Source organism: Neodiprion virginianus, chromosome 5, assembly GCF_021901495.1.
Source record: "Neodiprion virginianus isolate iyNeoVirg1 chromosome 5, iyNeoVirg1.1, whole genome shotgun sequence".
In the NCBI taxonomy this organism is placed as follows: domain Eukaryota; kingdom Metazoa; phylum Arthropoda; class Insecta; order Hymenoptera; family Diprionidae; genus Neodiprion; species Neodiprion virginianus.
The window spans coordinates 918,920-930,347 of NC_060881.1; the positions used below are offsets into that span (position 1 = coordinate 918,920).

An 11,428-nucleotide genomic window follows, 5' to 3' on the forward strand; every position below is an offset into this window, starting at 1 on the left:
CATGACGTGGATTACTTGTCAGAAGCAAGGAGTTCTGATGGCTATGAGTATAAGGTGAAGGAAAAAAAGTATGGGTTTTTGTGGCGTGGCGGTCGGCGATCCTCTTCGACGCGATGTCTTCAAGCGCAGTATCAATCCTCGTAAACGCATCCCACGAAATGCGTAAACGAAGCGATACGTTTTGCCCATTCAAGCGATAACAGAGTAGCTATTTTACCATCTATGTCAAGTTTCAAGACCGTAAAAGAAAAACAAGGAAGAATTAATTATCTGTAATACGTGAACATATAAATCGTTGCGTGACTCGATCGAGTCTCTTGATTCCAACTGAACTGAGACAGCTGTAATCGCTTGACGCTGTGGAACGTACAAAAGTTAGTCGCATTATGTGTCGCAAAAAACCTTCCTACCCTCGGCTCGTTCCCAACTTTAAAACCACCCAACAGATTTAAAAATAAATATATAATAAAACCAGCTGCACAGACATGTATAAACTTCCCAGTGACCGATCCCAGCACGAACCTACCTACCCGATTCAATACCTATTCGATATCTAAACTACTCACATTCTCTCCAACACAAACATTCGTCGTCAATCATACCGTGGATTTAGGATAACTTACAGTTTTTCAGCATTGTACCTGTAGGGGTAGAAATGTTCGTGTACCAAGCTTGTCAGAACTGTGGAAATGAATATTGATAGTTGTCGAATGGTATACATACTATTTGGAAAACAATGTAAGAGTTGACAAAAAATATCGCTATTGGTACACAAACATTGTTTGAAACGGGTTAGATATACATCCTATATTATGCTTGTCATTATTCTTGATTTAACTGGTTGAATATAAAATTCTAACTGATTGAAGTGAAGGAATTATACATTTTCATTGCATTACTTAACGTCAGATTTTCAGAGCTTCATTGATAATAAAAGCTAAATGAATTTTAAGTCAGAAAAATCTACCGCTTAGACATTTAAACAGTCAGCGAGCAATTTTAAAAGTGAATTGATTTGGTAATTACAATTTGCACAATTCGTTATCGCGATGCTCATTCCACTTCTTACAACGTGCCAGAAATCTCTAACAGTACTAGTTTCATGATAAAATTGAATGGAAGAGAAAAAATTTATGTTATTGTAAAACCGTCAACGTTGCAATAGCGAATGAGGCTGTTTCTAGCTAAGAAATCAAATACATGTGTTTAAATTGTTACCGCCACGCCACGTGACAGAGGAATCCCAGGGGATAAAAAACCGTAACCCAACACATGCAAACTCACCAACGTTGCCAAGTAATGGAGAAGTTACTCGGATGTCTCCGGTGAATGCTAAAATGAATACAGAAGTAACGGTTAAGCTTAGAAGACTGTTGTATCATACATGCAATAGCGTGATGTTTTTTAAATTCATTGTACAGAAAACTGAGTACCGTCGTTTTTCAATTTACAGATGCATAAAAAATGTTGGAAAAATGTAGATTATCATTTATGGGAAATTTTACCTTGTAGCTTCGTAGCTCCACGGCACGAAAGCGGTCCTCGCACTGCCTGTCCAGATGAATGCACCAAAGACCACACTGAAAAATGAACAAAACAAATTACTTAGTCGCATTGTTTATGCAATAAGTAAAATAGAATAATGAAATGATTGATAATTTGAAGAATATATGACAATTATAAAATCATTTTGTTTGTGTACCTTGTGTAAAAAAAAATGATCGGTGCAGCTGTTCCACATCTTCGACATGTTTAGATATCCTGACGCTGCACTGTCACAATCACCTCAGACTCTACTTTTTGAATAACTTACACCCGCCACGAATAGAAAAATATACTTTTTCACGAATTTAATAAAAAAGTTATCACTGTGAATGTAAACTGGATTTTTATTTGTATGCCAGGTATATGAAAAATATCTAAATTCCATCTGGAATCACCGAACGAATTTTATATTCCTATGGAAAGCACTGAAAAACATTTAAATTCCTGCTGGAATCACCGAACGAATTTTATATTCCTGTGGAAGGCACTGAAAAATATTAAAATTCCTACTGGAATCACGGAACGAATTTTATATTCCTGTGGAAGGCACTGAAAAAATATTAAAATTCCTACTGGAATCACCGAACGAATTTTATATTCCTGTGGAAGGCACTGAAAAACATTTAAATTCCTGCTGGAATCACGGAACGAATTTTATATTCCTGTGGAAGGCACTGAAAAACATTTAAATTCCTGCTGGAATCACGGAACGAATTTTATATTCCTGTGGAAGGCACTGAAAAACATTTAAATTCCTGCTGGAATCACCGAACGAATTTTATATTCCTGTGGAAGGCACTGAAAAATATTAAAATTCCTACTGGAATCACGGAATGAATTTTATATTCCTGTGGAAGGCACTGAAAAACATTTAAATTCCTACTGGAATCACGGAATGAATTTTATATTCCTGTGGAAGGCACTGAAAAATATTAAAATTCCTACTGGAATCACGGAATGAATTTTATATTCCTGTGGAAGGCACTGAAAAACATTTAAATTCCTACTGGAATCACGGAATGAATTTTATATTCCTGTGGAAGGCACTGAAAAATATTAAAATTCCTACTGGAATCACGGAATGAATTATATATTCCTGTGGAAGGCACTGAAAAACATTTAAATTCCTACTGGAATCACGGAATGAATTTTATATTCCTGTGGAAGGCACTGAAAAATATTAAAATTCCTACTGGAATCACGGAATGAATTTTATATTCCTGTGGAAGGCACTGAAAAACATTTAAATTCCTACTGGAATCACGGAATGAATTTTATATTCCTGTGGAAGGCACTGAAAAATATTAAAATTCCTACTGGAATCACGGAATGAATTTTATATTCCTGTGGAAGGCACTGAAAAACATTTAAATTCCTACTGGAATCACGGAACGAATTTTATATTCCTGTGGAAGGCACTGAAAAATATTAAAATTCCTACTGGAATCACGGAACGAATTTTATATTCCTGTGGAAGGCACTGAAAAATATTAAAATTCCTACTGGAATCACGGAATGAATTTTATATTCCTGTGGAAGGCACTGAAAAACATTTAAATTCCTACTGGAATCACGGAACGAATTTTATATTCCTGTGGAAGGCACTGAAAAATATTAAAATTCCTACTGGAATCACGGAATGAATTTTATATTCCTGTGGAAGGCACTGAAAAACATTTAAATTCCTACTGGAATCACGGAACGAATTTTATATTCCTGTGGAAGGCACTGAAAAACATTTAAATTCCTGCTGGAATCACGGAACGAATTTTATATTCCTGTGGAAGGCACTGAAAAACATTTAAATTCCTGCTGGAATCACCGAACGAATTTTATATTCCTGTGGAAGGCACTGAAAAATATTAAAATTCCTACTGGAATCACCGAACGAATTTTATATTCCTGTGGAAGGCACTGAAAAATATTAAAATTCCTACTGGAATCACGGAACGAATTTTATATTCCTGTGGAAGGCACTGAAAAACATTTAAATTCCTGCTGGAATCACGGAACGAATTTTATATTCCTGTGGAAGGCACTGAAAAACATTTAAATTCCTGCTGGAATCACGGAACGAATTTTATATTCCTGTGGAAGGCACTGAAAAACATTTAAATTCCTACTGAAATCACGGAACGAATTTTATATTCCTGTGGAAGGCACTGAAAAACATTTAAATTCCTACTGGAATCACGGAACGAATTTTATATTCCTGTGGAAGGCACTGAAAAACATTTAAATTCCTACTGGAATCACGGAACGAATTTTATATTCCTGTGGAAGGCACTGAAAAACATTTAAATTCCTACTGGAATCACGGAACGAATTTTATATTCCTGTGGAAGGCACTGAAAAACATTTAAATTCCTACTGGAATCACGGAACGAATTTTATATTCCTGTGGAAGGCACTGAAAAACATTTAAATTCCTACTGGAATCACGGAACGAATTTTATATTCCTGTGGAAGGCACTGAAAAACATTTAAATTCCTGCTGGAATCACCGAACGAATTTTATATTCCTGTGGAAGGCACTGAAAAATATTAAAATTCCTACTGGAATCACCGAACGAATTTTATATTCCTGTGGAAAGCACTGAAAAATGTTTAAATTTCTACAGGAATCACTGAATTGCTTTCACATTTATGTAGAAAGCACTGTTAAATGATTGTAACATTTGACAACACTCGCGACAACTCGTACTGACGAATGAATGTATTATTGTGCGATTGACATAGAATACGTATACGATAATTTGTTAGTCTCGCAAAAAGAACGAAGTTGAACTTTGAAATACGCTACACTAGCTTATATTCAACAATAAGATTACCTACATTTTGAGTGGACGAAGCGAATGCAGAAGAACAAATAAATTTTTATGACCCACTTAAACGCCTTTGCAGTATCAATTGACAATTATACACCGCATGAATCGAATCACGTACGAATATGAAGCACAAACTGTAAAGTATCCGTGGCTACTTTTCACATTACTTTGAGTTTGAGAACGACAAATATCAACGAAACGTACGGCACGCCATGATTCAATCACTAAATCGGCGGTAACCTGACCCCCCATCGTTTGTCGATTGTTTGTGCTACCGGATCCCGCCCAAATTCGTTAAGAAATGACTGATAGCGGTGTAGAGTCGCCGTAACCTTCTTTTGTTCAATTTCTTCCTGCTCACGGAGAATTACCATGCGCGATGCTGAGACCCACATCTATTCAATATTAGACAGCAATCGCGTAATTGCTACGTGATTTTGATGTAAGTTTAATCGCGTCGAACTGTGGTTACAAATCATTTGCGCCCTCGACCTTGCATTCGAAACTTCAGAAGAAGCCGACTTCAGACCACTGCTCACGTCACGCTGATCGTAAGTTATAAACATAAATTTTACCTGATATATGAGTAAAGAACGAGCCAGCTGTAAACAAAATATCCTTCTCTGACCGCAAACGAACCCTTCAACGTGAATTGATGTTCAGTCGATCAGTTAAAGTTTCGAACAACGAACCGAGGTGAATCGGAAGCGGAAGCGTCGAGCACGGTCCGTAGACAAATGAGCAGCAAGAAGACTAGAAACCACGAGACTGAACTCGAGTGGTGGGGGTAGGCCTGTATACGGCATCCGCCTGGTGGCGCCACCAAGCGAGGATTCAGGAGTACTAAGGCAATCCGATCTAATCCGATACCGCACAGTCAAATAATTCGATACCCATCATATCAACGTCGCGGAATTAGGAATAATATGAATGTAAAGACGCGCAGTATCGGATTGCGCTCGTACTTCTCCCTTGGCAGCGCTGCAAGGCGGCTGCCATGTATTGGCTCATGTCAAATGTGCTTGAATTCGGTCTCCTGGGGATCCATTCTATAATTTCAATTTCCATATTTCCCACCCATCCAGGATTCTGTTTGATCTGCAAAGTTTAGTGGACAAATCAGAATGCTTGGAGGTTGGGAAATGAGGAAAATGAAATTAGAGTATCCATACGTTGGTCTCCAGGCTTTTTGACGAGCGAACAAAGACAAGTTAAGAAGCTAGAGACCAGGAGACCAAACTCTTATACAACACGATGGGTCTGAAGCACGTTTAATCGACAAAAAAGAGCACAACATTTTTTTTACAGATTTATGTTTTTTCAATCACGACACATCGAAATCTCGCATTTCAGCCTATTCCCCCGATCCGTCTTTGAGAAAACCCAGTTTTAAGTTCGAATTATCAAGTAAAAAATGTTCGAAAATGTTCAAAAATCGTTACCCGGATCGTACATGTAGTTTTTATCAATCTTTGTGGGATTTTTTGTGCCAATTTGCAGGTTTGGGATGATTATGTTTATTTATCAAGGATAAGAACCAAATACGTGTAAGTGCATATCTAGTATAGTAGTAGTTACGTCTATGCATGTATTCAATTACTTGTTAACCATCATATACCAAAAGGTATGAATTTTTCTACACAAAAATTGAATTGTTATTCTCAGAGTGATGTGTACATAAAGAAAAGCCATTTAAATACTTCGTATTTAGTAAGAAAATATGAAACATTGAAAAAACGAAGAACTTGACAAAGGTAGGAAAGCTTATAGTGATTACATATGTATAGAATTACATTCCTCTGCTGCACGAAGCAGTCTGTTTGCATAATCTGAATGCTCTTTAGGAACCTTATAATTCCTCCACATTTCGTGAAATCAGCATCTACAAATTCCGTAGCCCGTTAGCTAAACCCTAGATCTTGCTGTCTTTGTTTACAAAATTCGGGTAATATGAATCATATAATCACGACATGAACCTTCAAAAAATATAAATCTGTAAAAAAAATGACGTGCACTTTTTCGTCATTTAAACAGGTTTCAAACCCACAGTATTGGATAAGAGTTCGGTTTCCTGGTCTCTGGTCTTCTTGATTTTTTTCTTATTATGCTCTCGTCAAGAAGACGGAACTCAGTGGATCGATACTCTAATTTCAGAGTGCTCAAAGGGTTGAAAATGTTGAAAGTGAAATTACAGAATCTATCCTCAGGAGACCGAATTCCTATGCAAGCTCGTAGTTTGACGTACATGGCAGCTGCCTGGCAGCGCTGTTAAAGGACGAGTACCAGCGCAATCCGATACTGCGCATCTCTACATCTGGGTAATAATCCATCCGAGAAAGGTCTTCCGGTCTTCAGACGTTTGTTTCCTTCTGAAGAGAAAGGACTATGGAAGGTACAGAAAAAGTGTGCGCTGAAAAGTGTAGCAAAGATTCAAAGAGCAGCTCGAAGTTATGCGAGGTAAATAAATAATTAATTTGATGTATAAATGTTTTTTAAAATTCACAATTACGTGAATACCATTTATAGAATAAGATATAAGAATATAACATTTAATATGATGTAGTATCTGAATAATCATAGCAATAATAATTTAACCGTGCTAGAGTGGTCAACGACAGAGTGACAGTAACGTTAGCGGACATCTAACAATTGTTGTATTTTAAATTAAATAAATTAAGTATCGATAGAAAAAAATATTGGAACATGCATGTATTAAAAATTTTTAGAAATCTTCGTATCCATAATTTTAGATAAATTTTTAAATGAAACTTCTATAGTTGCCTTTATATATATATATATACATATAGGTGCGTTTTTGTGTAAATCGAATAAGCGAGAGTCCCTATGTAGAAAAACAGACACTATTTGGGGAGGAGAAAGCACCATGTATTGATTTCTTACGCACGTCACTCGTGAGGGTGCGCGATTTGCGACGGGGTAACGAGCCCGAGGGTGAGGGGGAAGGACAATTTGGAGGATTCACGCGCAAACGTGTCGCGTCGAAAGGACGATAGTTGAAAGGAAGGGATTGCTGTCTCACTCTTATACACGCTTCTTATGGACATTGGGGCGCCAGCGGACCAATGGATGATACAACAAGTGCTATTGCCAAAATGGTATACAACAATTATACTAACGATTCTTGAGATGAACTAGTGAAGGGTAGGAAAAAAAAAAAAAAAACAAATACACAAACGACTCGGAAGATTCGCTTCTGTCGCGGTCACTCAACGCACTCATTTTTCATTAGCATCTAACTTGTTCGTGAAAAGAAGAATTTTGTCAGATGTCTGCCAACTTTAGAGTCGTAACAACAAATATGTATGAATAATATCAACAAGTGTTATATTATAATAGCTATATTGCTTATGTTATTTTTATAGTATCATTTTGACGATAGTCAATTTGAAAGCCAGTGGCAAGTAAATTGCCGAAACTTGACTCCGAATGCTATTCCAACAATTTCTGCTGGCAGTAACGATAGCTTATCGTCAAATAAACAGGAAGTAAATAGTAAGTCCAATTTCAAATTATTCCGCATGGAGAAGATTATCTTTTATAAAAAATTAATTTACTTATTTATTATTAATAGGTCCAGGAGAAACTGCAATCGTTGATAAGCTTGTTGAAAATTTGATTCCGGCAAAGTTAAATGATATGAGATATGACAACGATGATGGTTAGCAAATTTGCAAGATGAAGGGAACAAGCAAATGAAAACAAGCATAACCGATGGACCGATGAATAATTCTGATATGCAAGATACAACATTCCATACTTCTGAAAATAGCACAATTCGACAAACGAATGAAATGAAACATTTGAAATTACAACCGAATGCTATTACAACGATGTGTGTCGACGTCAAAGGTAGCTCGACAGCGTTAAGAAATCAGGAAGTAAACAGTAAGTCTTATTTCAAATTATTTCACATGAAGCAGATTATCTTTTATAAAAAATTAATTTAATTATTCATCATCGATAGGTCCAGAAGAAAATGCGATCGTTGATAAGCCTGCTGAGAATTTAGTTCCGGAAAAGTTAAATGATACGAGATATGACAATGATGATGGAATAGCAAGTTCCCAAGATGAAGGGGACCAATCAGTGCAAATGGAAACAAGCATAACCGATGGACCGATGAATAATTCTGACACACAAGCCACAAGATTCCATAGTTTTGAAAATGGCACAATTCGACAAGCGAATGAAATAAAACGTTTGAAACTACAATTGAAGCAAGAGCGGCTGAAGAATCATACTTATAAATTAAAGTATAAGATAACAAAACAGTTGGCTCTAAAATCAGTTCAGCGATTTAAATTTTACAAAAACAATTATTTTATTTTGTTACGTGAAAAGGAGGTGCGTAACAACCGCAATCGAGCACCGGTGTATTTTAGAGCTTACTGTGACTGTGATTGTGACTTAAAACTTCCGCGTATGCCATATCCGATACCCAGGTGTGTACATACTGAAGATCGCGATGCATACATGAAATTATTGAATGAGTGAAGGACGTACAAATAGATGTTAATTTCCTCAAAATTGAAATGTCTCTTCTGAAAAATGGCCAAACAGCAAAAATGGCAAGACAGGAAAGTAATGAGAAGAGGATGGCGCATATGGAAGAGAAACTGAATCACGTGGATACGGTAGACCGATCAAGTAATGTGATCTTATACAACGTCACGGAGAGCGATGAACTGAATAAAATTCTGCTAACAGATTGTAAACCAAAGGAGTATCTTGTGTATCTATTATGCTTTATTCAACAGCATCGCCACTTGTGGGTTTATTGGATGGGTTCTTGTCTATAAAAGTAATATAACAGAGTTGTGTAATTTACAAAAGCGTCTACTTAAGAATATTGAAAAATTCAAAAATAATGAACATGCGAATGAAATACCAGTAGGAATAAGGGAAACTTATGTTTCGCAATGTCTGGAATATAACTGGAAAATGAAAGACTTGAAAGTAGCAGATCAATCACAAGGTATAAAGGCTCGACGTTACAAGTGGAACTGAAAATAGGAAAGAAATTTCATCGATATCAGGCAATTTGGAATTTCAATCATTTACCAATAGAAATTAAAAGTGAACAAACTTTTCTAAAAAAAATTATTTATCAATATACCCGTAACAATATACACCAGTAATCTTTCGAGATGGATCAAAATTCTTATTTTGTAATTTTTTTTTGTTTTTTACATAATACTTTCCCTTACTGTCTTTCTTTAAATCAGGCTTCCGCAGAGGTTATCTTATCCTACAGCGAAGTATATTGAATGTACTTTGTACTTCCTGAGTACTTTACTTTGTTACGCCCACAGCACGTAACTACTATACTGTAAATGTAATTGATTGTGAATAAATATGCCGATGAAAAAAAAAAAAAAAGGAAAAAGACATCCAGAAAATTTTAGCCGACAGCGGAGTTAGTTAACGTTCCGGAGGGTCTGACCGGTTCCGGATAAATTGTTCCTAGAGGGTCAGACCCTCCTTATGGAGAAAATACAGTCCTTACTGAACACCACTGAAAATCGAATTGCTGGAAATGGTGCCGAAGAAAACTCTGAGCAGATAGGCATAAGCCCGAACCGTATTTTCGCAAGCAATTCAAGAAAACTCTGCAGTCTCTATTTCTACGGCACCGAACCTTCACCCACCCTGAGATCGTACTTACGGGGGGAGATATATTTAGCGAAAAAAAGGCCATTTTTTGTCAGAAAATTCAGCGCTTTTGTTTCAAACCGTAACATTTCGAGGGTTTTATAAGTTCATGTTTTGCATTTGAGTGTTATTGAAAGGAAAATCTGTGTTTATTTACTTTCAGATTGATCTAGCCAACGCCACACGTCCGTAGACTTATCGCTGCAAGTCGCAGTCCGTGCCATACCTCCGCCATTTTGAAAGACGAAATTTTTTTTATACCTATATACAATCTCAAAGGTATAAGCAATATGAAAATACCAAAAAGCTAAAAAATGTTGAATAAGTTTTTACTTGTTAAAAAGAATCATGAAATTCAGCGATTCTTCCCTCGCCTAAGTATATCTCGCCTCCCTTAACAAGAGGAAAGTCAAACCGAATCGGATTCGTCTCTTCTGAAGCCTACTCGATCTACTAAAAACGCGGCTCCGGGGAAAAGCAAAAAATAGCAATAGTCACGCATTCTTCAATACAAACCGATAAGGAAGTTCATGTGATTTTCTGGAACTCGAGTGTCCTGAGTAATGTTGCGGGACTGGAAAACAGCACATCGAACGATAGCACACCGTGTTTATGTGAAACCGGATGTTGCGAAGAATCCTTCATCGCTCTGTTGTTTTAAAACAAAGGAACGTCGTTCATCGAAGTTACCGGACAGGTAAATAGGGGCAGAGCTCTAAAGGCGGGATCGCAGCAATGACACTTATCGGATGCGTGTTTGCTTGTATCGCTGAACCATAATTAATTACACTTGTGAAAGGGTTTGTTTTAGTGCACAGTTGAACAAGCATAATGTGCAAAAGCTGTGGGATCGTGGGCTGTGCGTATTATAAAACGGAACACCCAGATCTACGCAAGGTAAACACTTTATGATTTTTTTTAGCAATGGAACAGTGTTTTACAGAATGTACAAAATGGCGAAAAAAATAATAGTGTTTATGAAACTGCAGTCAAAGCTATCCACGCCGATATACGGCAACCAAATTCTAACTTGTCAATTTTTCAAGCAGTCTTTGCTCTATTCACAAATACACCGCAATGGCTGAATGTATAGACTATATGGGCAAAAATTGAAACCCGGGAAACTGAAAAACTTAGCAGAAAAAAAAGAAAACTAACAAAATTTCGCCCAACAAAACATTATAATTTTCATTCATAATTAGAATAAACTGTTTCATATTTCGACTGTGATTGTCAGTAAAGGATATCATTATTATTATTACTATTAACATTATTATTAAGATGTTATTTTTTTCTCAGTTAAAATATTGTATGACTCGTAACCTTTCTGATCCGACTTTGAAATTACCACCGTTCTACGACGAACGCGCCATTTGTTGGAT

The 11,428-nt window shown here is 36.6% G+C and overlaps 1 long non-coding RNA gene across 1 annotated transcript; it reads left to right on the plus strand.

The window, feature by feature from the left end:
* The first annotated feature begins 6,697 nt into the window (after positions 1 to 6,697).
* Positions 6,698 to 9,773, plus strand: LOC124304372 (uncharacterized). Its single transcript, XR_006908162.1, has 5 exons — positions 6,698 to 6,830; positions 7,224 to 7,489; positions 7,757 to 7,886; positions 7,966 to 8,279; positions 8,359 to 9,773. It is a non-coding gene; the product is annotated as an uncharacterized LOC124304372 (long non-coding RNA).
* Positions 9,774 to 11,428: the final 1,655 nt, after the last annotated feature.